Source organism: Neophocaena asiaeorientalis, unplaced genomic scaffold (assembly GCF_003031525.2).
Source record: "Neophocaena asiaeorientalis asiaeorientalis breed wild unplaced genomic scaffold, Neophocaena_asiaeorientalis_V1.1 scaffold183, whole genome shotgun sequence".
In the NCBI taxonomy this organism is placed as follows: Eukaryota; Metazoa; Chordata; class Mammalia; order Artiodactyla; family Phocoenidae; genus Neophocaena; species Neophocaena asiaeorientalis.
In genome coordinates this window covers 3,692,358-3,709,562 of record NW_020175199.1, presented here as the reverse complement: position 1 = coordinate 3,709,562, position 17,205 = coordinate 3,692,358, and the positions used below count along the sequence as shown (strand labels likewise).

Below are 17,205 nucleotides of genomic sequence, written 5' to 3'. Positions count from 1 at the left end.
CCCCATAATTATTTTTCTCTAATAACTTCTTTCTGAATGTTACCTTTAAATATCTCATTAAAGAGTCCCAGATATATTTTCTACCTGAATTACAGAAGTAGGTAAAAACAGCAAATTTTTATTTGAATCTTAGACACTACCAAATTACCTGGGGCTGAATTGTCACTTTAATTGAGAGCCTAGGATCATGGACTACATCCTGGGAAAAAATGGTTGATTCCGAGTTGATTTTGTCTTGATCTAGGCATCTGTGAGGAGTGTCAAAAGTCTGAATCATCCTGAGTTTCATGACCTTCCTTCAGTTACATTAATGCCACTTTTATTATGTGGGAAGCTCTAAACCATAGGCCAGGAGGTGGAGAATAGAAACGTTTCCATGCTGCTGGTGGGGATGAAATGGCTGACTCCACTTTGGAAAACAGTTTGAGGAGTGGGCATGGGGAATGACTGCTAGAGGGACAAGGTTTCTTTGGGGTGATAAAAATATTTTACAATGATTTTTAAATGTTTTAAAAGTAGATTGTGGGGCTTCCCTGGTGGCACAGTGGTTGAGAGTCCGCCTGCCGATGCAGGGGACACGGGTTTGTGCCCCGGTCCGGGAAGATCCCACATGCCACGGAGCAGCTAAGCCTGTGAGCCATGGCTGCTGAGCCTGCGCGTCCAGACCCTGTGCTCTGCAACGGGAGAGGCCACAACAGTGAGAGGCCCGCGTACCGCAAAAAAAAAAGTAGATTGTGGTACAGTTTGCACAACTCTTGAATAAAATCCACTCAACAGCACACAGTAAGTGGGGGCATTTTATCATATGTGAATTTTATCTCGATAAAGCTGTCAAAAGAAAACACATTCAAAAGCTCCTACAGGGGCTTCCCTGGCGGTCCAGTGGTTAAGACCCTGCACTCCCGATGCAGGGGGCCCAGGTTCCATCCCTGGTTAGGGAACTAGATCCCGCGTGCCGCAACTAAAGATCCCGCATGCCACAATGAAGACCCAGTGCAATCAAATAAATAAATAAATATTTAAAATATTTTTTAAATATTAAAAAATTTTTTTTTAGAAAACCACCAAAGTGCCTAGAAATTATGTTTCAGTTCTGACTCCAGTACAGGTAACAAGTTTCTGCTCAAACTAAAGAGCAGACCTGCTCGGCCAGAACTGTTCTAGTGTTAGTATTGCTCTTCCCCTATTGTGCCTTTTGCCCAGCCAGCCATGCATCATTTATTCTCCACCACCACAGTTTGGGAAAAAGGTATTCTGGGAATTGAGAGGAACAATTATTTGGGAATTCTAACAAAAATGGAGGTAAACAAATCATTCTTTGGGTGTTGTAATAAAAATGAAGGTAAGCAAATAATTGTTAATTCTATTAAAATATAAACAAACATACACTAATACATACTAAAGCTCATAGTTGAACATAAATTAATTAAATTTCATTTACTGGGAGACAGTATAAGCAAGGTAGTTAAGAGGTATATCATATATCACCTATATGTGGAATCTAAAAAAAGAAGTGACACAAATGAACTTATATGCAAAATGGACTTATTACCAAAAAGAAGCATGTATAAGTAATGATGCCTGTTCCTAGTTCTTGAGTCCTCTTTTTATCACAGCTATTATTCCACTTCTACTTTCACTTTCCTATTTCTTAAGCACTTCCATTCTACCATGTGTCTGAGGGATGAAAAGCGCAGCATCTGCAGTTATCAGCAGCAAAAGTGTCAGCACTGTTATGACTGATTTTTGATAATTTATGAGTAATATAAAGCTTTAAAATAATATATAAATTCCCTCTGGGTCAAAAACGTAAACTTTCAAGGGAATCTATTTGTTGATTCATATATTAGTGAACAAAGTCACATTAGCACATTAGTCCTTCAAAAGTTATAGTCACTGGATCAATTTTGTCACTTTCCAATGACATTTCATAATCAGTGCAGTTTATGATTTCTCCTCTAAAGTAAAACAATTTTAGTTATATATCAATATGTATATTTTAAAATTTATTTATTTTTGGCTGTGTCAGGTCTTAGTTGCGACACTAGGGATCTTTCATTGCGGCACGTGGGCTCTTTGTTGCGGCACACGGACTTCTCTCTAGTTGTGGTGTGCAGGCTCCAGAGTGCATGGGCGCAGTAGTTGCGGCACGCGGGCTTAGTTGCCCGGCAGCATGTGGGATCTTAGTTCCCCGACCAGGGATCGAACCTGTGTCCCCTGCATTGGAAGGTGGATTCTTTACCACTGGACCACCAGGGAAGTCCCCAGTATTATTTTTTAAAGGAAAAGAAAGAGAACCCACCCTATTGTCCTTCTAAATTACCTATTAAAACTCTTTGTAAAATCATATTGTCATCCTTATTTTATATATACACGTGCACATATATATTTCTATACCTACAATTCTATAAGCATTTTCTACAATATTAAATAGCTATAAAAGAGAATGAACTCCAAATATAATTTTAGTACAACTGTAAATCCCACTGTGGTGACCTAATCAGATTGTCTCAGAAGTCAAGAAAGGACTAAGCCACTTCAGACTCCCGGCATATTAAATAGTGTAGGGAAAAAAAAGCCTAAATGAGGATATAAAAATCAAGATATCTGTTTAATTTAATTTAAAAATTAATGCTATCAGGGACTTCCGTGATGGTCCAGTGGTTAAGACTCCATGCTTCCACTGCAGGGACACAGGTTTGATTCCCGGTCAGAGAATTAAGATCCCGCATGCTATGAGGCGTGGCCAAAAAAAAATTAATGCTATCAGCCAAAAAAGTAGAAACAACCCAAGTATCCAACAACTGATAAATGGATAAATAAAATGTGGTATATCTACACAATGGAATATTTTTTCCTTTATTATAAACTATATTTACCTTTTGCTCTCCAAATTAACTGAGGTGGTAGGTAGTTTTATTTTTTGTATTTTTTAATTTTTTAAAATTTATTTTATTGAAGTAAAGTTGATTTACAATGTTGTGTTAGTTTCTGGTATACAGCAAAGTGATTCAGCTATATATATAGATAGATAGATAGATAGATAGATAGATAGATAGATAGATATTCTTTTTTATACTCTTTTCCATTATGGTTTATTATAGGATATTGAATATACTTCCCTGTGCTATAAAATAGGACCTTGTCGTTTATCCAGTCTATATGTAATAGTTAGCATCTGCTCATCCCAAACTCCCACTCCATCCCTCCCCCCACCCCATCTCCCCCTTGGCAACCACAAGTCTGTTCTCTATGTCTGTGAGTCTGTTTCTGTACACAATGGAATACTGTTCAGCAATAAAAAGGAATGAAGTACTGACACATGCTACAACGTGGATGAACCTTAAAAACACTATGCTAAGTGAAAGCAGCCAATCATAGAAGACTACATATTGTATGGTTCCCATTTATACGAAACTTCCAGAATAGGCAAGTCTACAGAAACAGAAAGTAGAATAGCAGTTGCCTAGGGCTAGGAGGGTTGGGAGAAAATGAGAAGTGAATGCTGAGGGGTAGGAGGTTTCTTTTGGGGATGATGAAAATGTTTTAGAGTCGATGATGGTGATGGCTGCACAGGTCTGTAAATATACTAAAAATCATCAAACTGTACACTTTAAATAGATGAATTATAAAGTTTGTGAATTATATTTTAATAAAGCTGTCATTTAAAAATTAATGCAAACCCCAACTGAATACGTTTGTCAAAATTCATCATATTGTACACATAACTATTGGATTTTATTGTATGTAAATTACACCTCAATGAAGCTGATTTTATAAAGAAAAATAATTAATGTTATGAACACACACACAGTTCCAGTGACCGTATATATGGCCTGATTTGGAGATAAGATCAACAATATGTGTTCGAGGCCTTTCATAAATGTAAGACCCCTCCCCGAGGCCAATGGCGGTCCTCCCCACCGATGTCCACACACCTCCCAACACACACACCCAGATTTTTGTTTCTTTTTGGCCTGACAGTTTCCTTAATGACCCCTCCAGTTCATGATTCTTTCATGTAACTTAACTAATGCAGACACGGTCACCTCCCGAGTCAGAACATCAAGTTAGCTCATGATCACACCCAGATTTTTAACCCAGAAACAGGTTTAAACAAGGGCAATAAAATCAGATTATGTTTTGCTTATTCTGTTGTATTGTATCTCCTCAAAGAAGGCAGTAACAGAGCTTCTGTTTAAGTGCAGCAACAACTACACATCGTAAAAGAATCTAAGCAATGAAAATAAAACATAAATTCCAGGTTTCTGAAGAAAAGGTCAGGGATCTTTGGCTGCTTTGTGTACATATACAAGGACGTATAGAAAATGACATGGAGGTATTCCCTGGTGGCGCAGTGGTTAATAATCCTCCTGCCAATGCAGGAGACGTGGGTTCGAGCCCTTGTCCGGGAATATCCCACATGCGGCGGAACTGAGCCCATGCACCACAACTACTGAGCGTGTGCTCTAGAGCCCACGTGCCACAACTACTGAAGCCCGTGCACCTAGAGCCCGTGCTCTGCAACAAGAGAAGCCACTGCAGTGAGAAGCCCGTGCACTGCAACAAAGAGTAGCCCCCGCTCGCCGCAACTAGAGAAAAGCCCGCGCACAGCAACGCAGAAAGAAAGAAAGAAAGAAGGAAAGAAAATGATATGGAGCAAGTTAACAACAGTTTCAATTGCTTGATGGTTTCCCTTTATTCCTCTTAGTTTCACCATAAAGACAGGGTAAAGAGGAAGAGAAGTTTTTCTAGTACCTGGTTCCACAGAGGTAGGAACTGAGTAATGGTTAAGATCATGAGCTTTGTTATTACATGTATATCTGGGTTCTGATGCAGTCGACACTACTTACCATGTGTTTTTGAGCCAATTACTTAATGTTTCTGTGCCTCAGGCTTCCCATCTGTAAAATGGGATAATAGTTTAAAGTGCAAAGCTCACTTATATGTGGAATCTTAAAAAGGGTACAAATGAACTTATCTTCAAAACAGAAAGAGTCACAGATGTAGAAAACAAACTTATAGCTCCCAAGGGGTAAGGGAGGGGGGAGGGATAAATTGGGAGATTGGGATTGACATATACACACTACTATATATAAAATAGATAACTAATAAGGACCTACTGTATAGCACAGGGAACTCTACTCCATACTCTACAATGGCCTATATGGGAAAAGAATCTAAAAAAGAATGAGTGCATGTATATGTATAACTGATTCACTTTGCTATACAGCAGAAACACAACACTATAAATCAACTATACTCCAATAAAATTTTTTTTAATTAAAAAAATAAAGTGCAAAGCTCAGTGCCTAGCACATAGCACTTTATTAAACATTACCTCTGATTTTGTAACTATAAGGGATTTCTAGGGACCTGAGAGCCATTTTCTAAGAAGTAGCTCCTGGTTACTTAAACCAGAGCTCGACAGCAACTGGTTACTGAATCATTTATCAATCTAGGGCTCCTAAGACTTTTTGATCTTTAGTTATTTCTTAATACTTAGAACATTTAAACCAAGATCTGGATATTGGCAGACTGTAATTTGGAATGATTCAAAACTGGGGTTTACTACTAGGATTTTGGTTTCAAGTTTAGGAATCCCAGAATGTGCATTTTTAAAAAGTCACCCTATGGGGAATTCCCTGGCGATCCAGTGGTTAGGACTCGACGCTTTCACTGCTGTGACCCCAAGTTCGATCCCTGCTCAGGGAACTAAGATCCCATATGCCGAGCGGCACGGCCAAACAAAAACCAAAATCACCCTATGATTCTGACCCAGGTCATCTATAGATACACTCCGAAAACTGTCGCCCAACCACAGTGGGCACCAGAATCATCTAGGAAGCTTTTAAACATCCCTGATGCCAGGTCCTACCACCTACCTGCTCCGGGGTGGAGCCTAACCCTTCCTGCCAGTCTAATGTGTAGCCGGGGTGAGAATCACTGCCCTATAGGATAGGGCACCTTCTGACCAACTGTCCCATATTCATCCCAGTGGGGGAAGGACACAGGTGAGGGAGGGAAGAAGATAAAAAGCAGCTGGCGGCAGGGAGTGAATGGACCAAGTGGGAACTCTCTGCCTGGGGCCCATCCACTCCAACGCAGCACCCAGCACCTGGCTGTCCTTTTAGCTCTACCCTGTCATCTATACTGTCAAGGACAAAGCTTACTTACCCGCCACCCTCTCTACTGATCATCACTTCTAGGTTTCAAATGGAAGCAAAAGCAAAAATTCTTATAGGAGTGATGACCATGGTGAAAGTTAATTTCCTGCTTTTCTATAAAAGGGGAAAAACGCAGGAGGGGATCAACGCAGAAGGAGATCATGATACAAAAATTAGAAGATGATTACATCCATTTATCTGGGTTTTTTTAATGAAAACAGAAGAAAGTGGTATAAGACTATATCAAACAAGTAAAAAAAAATAAAATACCTCCACCATGCTAACACACCTAAGTGAACTGAAAGGTTACAGGAAGGTAAGCATCTCTCTCCAAAGAATCAGAAGTTTACAAAACAAAAGAGCAGAATAATTGGACTCTCTCAGGAGAGCATGACTTTTATTTTTCTAAGCACCCTGGAGTGCAGAGGCAAAAACAAAGGAATGGACAGTGGCCTGCTCCCTCTTCACTTGTGACATTTGGTTCTGGCCCCAATGGTGGCGGCAATGCTATTAACCCCATCCTTTGATGTGGCAAGTCCTCAAAATCTGCTGGCTGGTTTCTGGCAAGGGAATGAGCACTTTCACCTTTGCAGCTCCAAAGAGCGCAAACATGAACACCATTGCCAGCCAGGAGAGAAAGAAGTCTTTTCCAGTCTCTTCCCATTGTTCCAAATAGCCACGCCTGGGTGCACTGCTTCTAGAGCATCACGCAACCTCCCATCATGCCATCCGGCTGCTGCACAGCAGCCCAAGAAAAGCCCCACGAGGAGCAGCTTCAAGAATCTGCAGGCAGCCTGTGCCGAGACAGTCGCCCCACTGCTCTAGGTCCAAGCCACGTGCCCCGGCCAGCCTCTGTAGTCTCCAGCCGAGCAGGCATGAGGGCGGGAGGGGAAACTTTGAGAAGATTCTAACGATGATGATATTGTTAATGGTGATGATGACAGTTACAATAAAGCTGTCAGCGTGACTATGATGTCACCTATCAATGTGGTCAAATCAGCAAAACATCTCAAGTTAGGGGAACAGAGTGGGAGAGAGGCTGGGATCTTTTAGTAATGGTATTATGTGGTCCCAAAGGATGGTTAGAATTCCACTTTTCTGTTATATCAATAGTTACAGTTTCTGGGAATCCCCTGGCGGTCCAGGGGTTAAGACTCTGCTTTCATTGCCATGGGCTGGGGTGCGATCCCTGGTAGGGGAGCTGAGATTCCACAAGCGCCACGGCATGGCCAAAAAAAAAAAAAAAAAAAAGATACCTAAGATCTTGTTTTCTAAACTAGTTCTCAAGAAAAAATGGTGACTCTATGGGCATCACAAAAGCAAACACGGGACCCCATTTTAAGGTTGCATCTTCACAGAAGCATGTTTCTAATCATCAAAACATTCATTTTGCAGGGGATTCCAAACCTGGCTGCACCGTGGAATCACCTTGAGGGCTTAAAAATGACCAATGTCTGAGCCTTCTCTTGACCCATGAAGACAGGATCTCTGGGGTTGAGGCCCAGGTTATCTCCATGTCAAGTTCCTGACCGAAAGGAGTGCACCACCGCCCTAACTTACGTGATTGTTCTTCTTGGTGGACAAGCCTAAAATGAAAGACCTGACTGCTTTTAGTTATTTGATATATTTTTTTTTTTTTACCCACATCAAACATGGCTATGGAAAAAGATTTCAAATATCCTGAAATCCCAAGGGTATCATAATACTATCCTTTCTTAGGAATTCTCTAAACAGTGGAACTAAGAAAATTTCCAAGAATTAAATGTACTCTTACTTAGCCATATCAAGGTATAACTTTTAATTGCCATTTTCTATTAACACTTTCTATGTATCAGACACAGTGCCAGGATTTTCAAACGTTATCTTTTTAATCTACATAAGATATATTAGGAAGATATTAATAACCCTCCTTCTACCTCCAGTATAACCACAGGATTTTTGCTAGACTCTACTTAAGGCTCTCTCCATTTAACCCTAGCATTTATTACCGAATGCAGGTTCATAACTGGTCCGTAGGTTTGCATTCTTTTACTTTGGGAATTTGATTGGAAACCTTTTTTTAATGGATACTCTTTAACATAACTGAACATGCTAACATCTTTCAAGAGCTTACACTGGACAAACTAATGTCTAAATAATAACAATGATAACTTGACCACTTCAAGAACCTTTGAGAATAATACACAGAGTACTGTGGTCTTCAGATCTTCTTTGGCCCTAAGTCCCAAAAGTCTTTACCAAAGACATTTCTATTTATTCATAAAAGTCTTTTTTTTTTTTTGCGTTACGTGGGCCTCTCACAGTTGTGGCCTCTCCCGTTGCGGAGCACAGGCTCCGGACACGCACGCTGAGCGGCCATGGCTCACGGGCCCAGCTGCTCTGCGGCATGTGGGATCTTCCCAGACCAGGGCACGAACCCATGTCCCCTGCATCGGCAGGCGGACTCTCAACCACTGCACCACCAGGGAAGCCCCATAAAAGTCTTTTAATGTTCTTGTAGCAGACAGACAGACAGACAGACACACACACACACACACACACACACACACCACTAAACACTACTAGTTAAATCAGTATATACACTGAGAGCCAGTATTCATCACTCCTTCTTCTATGTTCCTACTACATGTGGCTTGTGCCTCTCTTTTCTCTTTTTCCTGGCCTGCACTATTATTAGCCATTACTTGTCTTTCTTTTCACTATGCTGAAAATTCCTCAGGGTCAGGCCATACCTTATATTCTTTATGTTCTTTCCACATTCCTGCATGTAGTCGGCACTGAATAAATGTTCGCTGAATTTAACAGAAAAGGGTATTAAGCTATAGTTTGGGAAGCAGTGCAAAGTAGAGGGCTAGAGGAGTGTTGTCCAAACTCTGTAATGTATCGTGGGTCGTCAGATCAATTGTGAATTGTGAGCAGCACTGTTTAAAACTGAAATTCAGGGGCTTCCCTAGTGGTGCAGTGGTTGAGAGTCTGCCTGCCGATGCAGGGGACATGAGTTCGTGCCCCGGTCCGGGAAAATCCCACATGCCGCGGAGCGGCTGGGCCCGTGACCCATGGCCGCTGAGCCTGCACATCCGGAGCCTGTGCGCCGCAACGGGAGAGGCCACAACAGTGAGAGGCCCGAGTACTGCAAAAAAACAAAAACAAAAAACAAAGAATGAAATTCAGACTCAAATGAAATCGATGAAAGCAGAAAATACAAGCACACCTCCTGCATCATGGTAAGGGTTAAGCGCTACTTTGAGACTTGGCTTCAGTGTTTATACGCGTGCCTGTGTGTGCAGGCAGGGTTGGGTTGTAAAACACATCACAGTCAAAAACACTGAAAGCCCCTCGTCTAGAGCATGGACCCTGGAGTCATTTTTCCTGAGTTCCTAGTTGAGGTTAGACCATAATTAATAGCAGACTATTAGTCATGTGACTTTCAGCAAGTTAAAAACCTTCTCAGTTTCTTCATCTATAAAATGAGAATAGAATAGGAAGAACTTCTTCCTCTTAGGATTTTTATGAGGAATATAGGAAATAAACTGTGAAGCACTAGGTGTGGTACTTGACACAGAGTAAATGTTTACAGGTATTGTTACTGTTGTGGCATCTTTTAAAGGCTTGCTTAGAAAAACTTGAAAGAGTTTTTCCCCCGCTCCAATTTCTCCCTTCCCAATCGTTCCTCAACTCAATATTTTCTGGCTTGCACGCATCCAGACAAGAAAAATGTCCTTACTGTGGTTTTTGTTTAATTTCTAAGTGCAAAAGACAACCAAAGATGATTATTCCTGCCCTCTTGGAGCTTCTGGCCTGCCACAAATGAATAATGTGATTCAAAAATTATAAATGAAAATGAAAACATGATTTTACAAATCCATGTTTTGTTCATATATTAGGAATTTAGATCTTTCAACACCCAGCTAGCTACCTAATTCTTTCCGTTTTCCTCTAAAGATCTGCAACGGTTCAGCCCTAACCACCCCTCCAGGATGTCCCCAAACCTGTGCTTCCCAAGCCACTGTCACAATTCAGCCCTTAAGCTGGGCTCCTTCCCTCCTGTGTGCCTTTGACTCTTCGGGTCCCCGACCAGCTGCTGCAGGGCTGTAATCCTTTCTCCAGCTCGCCTACTGGCAAACTCCGCCTCTTCCTTCAAGACTTAGCCTAAATGTCTCCTCCTACTCGATGCCATCCAGACCCTCCAACAGTTACTCATTCCTCCTCAAAGGTCTCACGATACTTTGGGCAATCTTTGCTCTTACTACTTTTATCACAACATGTTATTATTTGTTACGGTATGTAGCCCACAAGCTCTAGCACTACGTCCCTAGCACTGAGAACTGTACTTGGCATACAGTGAAAGCTCAACAAATCTTTATAGAATGAATAAATGAATGAATGTGTAGAAAAGCTACTGACCTAAATCTCCTGTATATCAAAATGATTCATCAAACAGCTTTCATTCAACAAAAAGAATGAGTACATTTGGAAGGCATTTGTGTATTTCGAAGAAAATGAATTGAATGCATTTGGAAGGTACTGTGGAGTGAAGGCGGTGTGGTCTCTGCTTCCTTGGCACTTAGAGCCCGCTCCCATCGTTGAATCTGAAAGGCTAGCTAAATACACGGGTAAACATAAAGTTGATTTTTTTAATTCAAAGTTTTTACCAATATAATATCAGGTGGTATGTCTTCAATGATCAGATAATTACCCGATTCTTTCAGGTTTGGGGTTTTTAAATTAATTTTTATTGGACTACAGTTGCTTCACAATTTGTGTGAGTTTCTGCTGTACAGCGAAGTGAGTCAGCTGTATACACATATCCCCTCTTTTTTAGATTTCCTTCCCATTTAGGTCACCACAGAGCGTTGCATAGAGTTCCCGGTGCTCTACAGGGCTCTCACTAGTTATCTATTTCACACACAGTAGTGTACATACGTCAATCCCAATCTCCCAGTTCATCCCACCCCCTTCCCTCCTCGGTGTTCGTAAGTTTGTTCTCTACATCTGTGTCTCTGTTTCTGCTTTGTAAATAAGTTCCTCTGTACCATTTTTCTAGATTCCACATATAAGCAATATTACACGATATTTGTTTTTCTCTTTCTGACTTACTTCACTCTGTATGACAGTCTCTAGGTTCAGATTAAATGTTAGACATCCAGAGTTGGTTGACACACTCTTGGAAGTGCAAGGGAGGGTTGACTCATCACTGGAGCCACGACAAGGACAAACTGTGGCTCAGAACTGTCATCGAGAGCCTTCTGCCGGTCCTCTGTCAGTCAGCTCAGTCACAATAAGGTATGTGGTTTCTCTGAACATGCCATGCTTCTTTTATTTACTCAGATGCTTCCTTCCCATCGTCAATGTCTGCTCTGAACTTTTCAGGTAGAGTCAGGCCCACTTGTTTGTAAAACAGCTCCCTGGCCTAAAGCGAAGAACACATCACATCCAAGAAACTCAGCTTTAAAAATAGTATATTAAAGAATTTAACTGCATAGTTCTCCTAAGAACCAGTTATTAAAAAGAATTTGGGATTGCAATCACATGCAAGTCCACTAGTTTTGTTCTCATTTTATTTTTTTGGATCCATATAAATATGCTTTAAAAAAAAAAAAGACCCTAGGGGATATACTGTATATGTAATAAGTGATTCACTTTGCTGTATACCTGAAACTAACACAACATTGTAAATAACTATACTCCAATAAAATTTTTTTAAAAAGGGAATTCCCTGGCAGTCCAGTGATTAGGACGCTGAGCTTTCAGTCTTGAGGGCCCAGGTTTGATCCCTGGTAGAAGAGCTAGGATCCTGCAGGCTGCGTGACTTGGCCAAAAAAAAAAAAAAAAAAAAAAAGAGGGAATAAAAAAAAAAAACCCTAAACTAAACTTCCGTATTAACACATCTCACAAAAGTCAAACCCTTAACTTACTCACCTTGTTGCAATTCAAGGACATCCCCAGGTAGCTCTCTTTTAAGAAGAGAGACAGACTACATGGTGAAATCTTTCCAGGGTAAAGATAATGAAGATTTCTTTGTCTAAACACCATAAGACAAGCCTATAAATACACCTTGTCCAAGTGGAAACCCGGATCGATTTTCCAGCTGATTATTATCTCACATTGGGGTGAGAAGGAAGGAGCAGGAAGGAAAATATTTAGAGATCAGCTCTGAGTCCTTGAATTAAACCGCACTAATTGTCCCTGAAAGGGATAATTAACACAAGCAGTTAACTGCTGGGGCCTCTGAATTATGTCAACAGCATGGCCATCGGAAAAGGGCATTATTTGACCTTAAAGGCCTTGTAAATCTATCATAGTCCAGCATTTGCCAAAGAGCTCTTCCAAAGCTATCACACTTTAGGTATGGTGCGTACTGGAACGTGTTTCAGCAAAGGAGAAAGGAGTTAGAGATCTGATGGACTGAGCGTAGGATCATGGAACCCTGAAGCCAGAAGGAAGCCTGGAAATCATATAGCACATTCACAACATACGGGCCAAATCTGATCTCTAGATCTCTAGAGGTGTTTTGTTTGGCCTGCCCAATATTTTATTTTATTCTATTCTATTTATTTTAATCTATTTTATTTTTTATGTTTAGCCATTTTGAATGAATTGCCAATGTTTGCACATCAAAAATCTGAATTCCCAGATTTTTTCGAAAACTCAGAAGATCTGGCAACACTGGGCCCTTGTTCTTATGTAACAATTGGCTGGAACTGAGTAGCTCTGGCCCTCGTTGAATGGGCATGTTCTCTCCAGTGCCTTCCACTCCCTCTCATCTCCCTGACACAGGACGTAGGTCGACTTGTGTTGAGAGTCTCACCTGTGCTCTCCCTACCTCCCACGCCGGTCTGCTTTGCTCCTCTGTGATGCCCGTCTGCCCTGGGTGAACCTTGTGAATATGCTATCCTCGATTTTAAGAACTCCTCAATTTCCTCCTCTGTACAAGGAGCCTGAGGTTTAGAGATGTCTTATTAGGGGAGAGATCAGTCTCAAGAGCCCTTACTGACCCACCCAGCGAATGGCCACCTATTTCCAATCCTGCTCTCAGGCTCAGAAAATAGTGGAATTCGTAAATCATTCAGAGTCTGAGAAAAGATGAAAAGATCTAGAGATTTAACAGAGTCATTACAGGCAAAATGAGGGCCAGACACTTAGACGCAAGTTGGTACCATCATTTCCCTTTATCCCACCCTCATATCATGCCATGCTACCAGGCTCTTGTTTCAGCTCATCTTGATTCCACACAACCCACAGCCCACAAAGCTCGGTCCAAGTAGTAGTGGCGAAGTTCTGGTGAAGAAATCTCTGATGATGCTATATACACTGGTGTGTCCTTTTGCTTCGTGTGTGTTTTGCATAACTTGCACATGATTATATAGAATCCAATCTGTTGTCTGAATATACACTTTAGCATGTCGTGTACAAACGAGTAGATTTGCTATACCACTTTCAGAGTAAAAAAAAAAAATCAAGACACATGGTATTATATATGGGGTGCTGAAACACAAAAAGATCTGGTGCATTTGGGGGTATCTGCTGGGAATAGTGAAAAGAATATATGAGATTGACACTCTTCCAGGGAATCTGCCAGGTCTGGTCTTTGTATTTAAGGCTGCTACATTCACTAATGTTTTTCTCATCTCATATGCCATCTCTTCTCAAAGAGCTTAAGCGTTTCCTTTGAGTGGGTCATAAAAGTACAAGATCATGTAACAGTTTGAAGATGTGTTAAAATGTTGAAATATGTGCCATCACTGAATCTGTAAAATAAAATTAATCAGAATGATGGCTAATGTAATGGATAATGGTGACTACAGTTAACACACTGTATTAAATATTTGGAAGTTGCCAAGAGAGTAGACCTTAAAAGTTCTCATCACACACATGAAAAAACTGTAACTATGTGTGGTGATACATGTTAATTAAACTTACTGTGGTGATCATTTTGCAATATACACATATTTAGAATCATTGTGTTGTACACCTAAAAGTAATATATTATATGGCAATTGTATCTCAATTAAAAAAATAAACTAAAATAAAATCAGAATGCTGGGAATGTGGATGCAAAGAAAAAACAGAGAACCACTTCTCCTACAGGTAGCAGGCCCACCTGCTAACTACTATTAGTAACAGGTATCATATAGTATGCCCCTGCCCAAAGGATAGGCTCTCGAGACATACTTTTTGGGTTCAAATCCTGGTCATGCCATTTACTTAGCCGAGTGACCTTATTAAAATTCTCAGATTAAGATAAAAATTATGCCTCCCTAGATAAAATAAGGTATGTGGTTCAGTTGACATACCGTGTTTAATCAAGATGAATAATAATAATCATTGTTACTATCTGTAATTGAAACAGTGAACAGAAAGTGGCTTTACCCTGCATAGTGGCTCAGGAAAGTGGAGGTGTTTTCCTAGCCAAAGTTTTAATCAAACTAAAAGTTGTTATACCATAAGATTACAGATTCAGAGGGAAAATAACTGTTGGATTTGAATAAAGCATTGAAGGCTATTTGAAACACATTATTACTCTTTTACATTTATAGGAAGCAAATACCATTAAGATTTTATTCATTTACTTCTTTAGGGAAAGCTCACAAAATTGAACTTCAGGGAATAAACTACAGTTAAGGACGTTAACGATGTTGGTATAAATACAATAATAATGTTCGATCGTATTTTAATTTCTTAGCATGGCTTGTCATGCCCTCCATAATCTAGCCCCATCCGACCTCCCAGCCGTATCTATCTTAAATTCCAGGCTCCAGCCGCTCCAAACTGCTCTGCTACCTTGGAACACACCAGACTTCCAGCAGCCCTCATTTCCATCAAGAAAATCCTCTTCCTTCTTCAAGTGCCGGCTCAAATGCTACACTCACCACGCAACTTTTCTCAGTTCTTAGCCTTGAATAAACCTCTCCTTTTCTCTGCCATTCAGTAGCACACTATTGATGTCACTGCCATGTGATTCCATTTTTACTATCTTGTATTATAGATATTTGTAAACATGCCTATCTTTCCCACCGGACTAAACTCTTTGAAAGCACGGGTCATGTGTTCTTTCCTTGAACTCAGTTTTAAGTCACAGTTCAATCTCATTACCTGCAGGGAATACGCTGATGTCTGCAAAGAACCTCCCAAAGGCCAACTAGCTCAAAGTATATGCATTCTTGCAATCTTTCATGAAAATTAAAGTCACTAGGTGATACTTTCTTGTAAAGCTATAGTTAAACCCGCAAGACATTGTCTCTTTTGTACTTTCCCACTGGCTTTCTATACCCAACTGCATGGTATGAATTAAGTTCAAGAGATAGCCCGCTTCGAAAAAAGACTACAAAACCTAGGGGTTCAAAAGATTGAGGTGAGAAAATAAAGCTTGAAAATCTGACTACATCTAACTGTCATCCTCTAGCACTAGTTTCATGACCAGGTCCACCCCCAAAGCACCACCATCTGCCCTGATACAGATTCAGACACCCATCACCACCATCTTTTTCAGAAATCAGAAAAGATTTCCTAGTGTCCTGATCTACCCCTGCATATCTTTTGTCCTTTTCTATATTCAGCCCACTGACAGGAAGGGTCCTTGTTACCCCTCTTGCCTACTCACAGAAGAGAAGAAACAGAGAAGGACGTTCTTAGGCAGTCAGTGCAGAGTTGTTGCAAAATTGCAGGTTAAGCTATTTTATCATGTCATTTCCACTTCCCAGGGCCTTAAAAGAAATTTTTTTTTTCCTAGCAATGATATGGGTAACCCTGTTATCTGGATCCACGAGGTATTTAAAAGAAGGTGTAATCCTATCATGAATAATTGGTGCTTTCACTTCAGAATCTTCTCTATCTTCCTCAGCTGTTCTGAACGAGCCAGAACAATTTCTCACAGCTGAAGCCAATTCAAATCTAAGAAACTTAGGACATAACCAAATGAACAGGATTTGATGGAACAACTGAAAATCCTACTGAGGGGAGGGGGAGGCACCCAACTGCAATCTGAACTAGAATCCAGGTAATTCAGGATTACACCCAAACTAACTGTGACCCAGGAGATTGATCCAAAAAATATTATATTAAATAACTTACTATGTAAGTAATATGCATATTTAGTGTAAATCCTACCTAAACCTCCGGGATGGATGGCCTTGGGCTAGATTAGACGAGGCATCCTAAGAAACACTGATCTGTTTTTGATGACCAAGGTTTTAAGTGGTTGGTAGTTCCCTCCAAAGCCTCTGGCAGCTGTTGAAGCTGGAGCAGGTTGACTAGGGAGAGCCACAGATGGAGCGTGAAGCACCAAGTCCTCCCAAGTTCCCGCTCTGTGTCCAGGTGGCCGAGGCGCCCGTGCCTCCAGCGCTCGCCCGAGCTGCGCTCTGCTTTCCTCCCAGCTCAGGAGCCCCCCGCGGGCGCCCCCAACGCGACCCTCCCGGGGACACCTGCGCGCACCAGCGAGGCCTCGCTGCCCTCTGGGAAACTGGGGCTCACCTGGGTCGCTTCCCCCCACCCCCTGCTCTGCCACCAGCAGTCCCAGAAGCTGTCTCGGGAGTCCCGGAGCAGATGTCTTCCCTGAGCCCAATCCGAGGGCACCGGCCTCCCTCCAGGACTCCCTTTCTCCCCTCTTCCAACTCCGTGCCAAATGCCGCCCTCGGAGCCCCGGGAAAACTGGCCCACCGCGGAGAAAAGGGTGGCGGGGGTCATGGGGTGGGCGCAAACGCACCGAGGACACTCTCAGCCCCCGAGACACACACTCCCAACAAGGAACCGGTTCCGAGCTGCTCGGCCGTGGATGGCAGGGTCGCCTCCTACGGCTCCGAGACGGAGGAGGTACTTCTCGCCTCCGGGAGGCTAGGCAGACGGGCGGCCGCCGACCACTGGCACCCTCCCCGCGAGCTCCAGCCCTTTACCTGGGTACCGGCCTCGGCGGGTCTCCGGGGCGCAGCACAGGGCGCAGTGCCCCGGGCGGGTGGTGCGGAGAGGACCGCGGCCGCCGCTCTCCCCTGGAGCTCCAGTCCTGCCGGGCGGCTATTTATCCGGGGGCCCGGCCCCGGCCCCT

The 17,205-nt window shown here is 42.0% G+C and overlaps 1 protein-coding gene across 3 annotated transcripts in view; it reads right to left on the bottom strand.

Annotated features, from left to right (window-relative positions):
• The window catches only part of SLC16A9 (solute carrier family 16 member 9), a 68,478-nt gene extending 51,338 nt beyond the window's left edge, over positions 1-17,140 (bottom strand). For 2 of the 3 annotated variants that reach the window (XM_024765191.1, XM_024765192.1), the window contains exon 1: positions 17,057-17,140. The gene's annotated coding sequence lies outside the window, so the exon portion shown is untranslated. The remainder of the gene's footprint in view (positions 1-17,056) is intronic. The other variant, XM_024765193.1, reaches the window with a different exon arrangement.
• Positions 17,141-17,205: the final 65 nt, after the last annotated feature.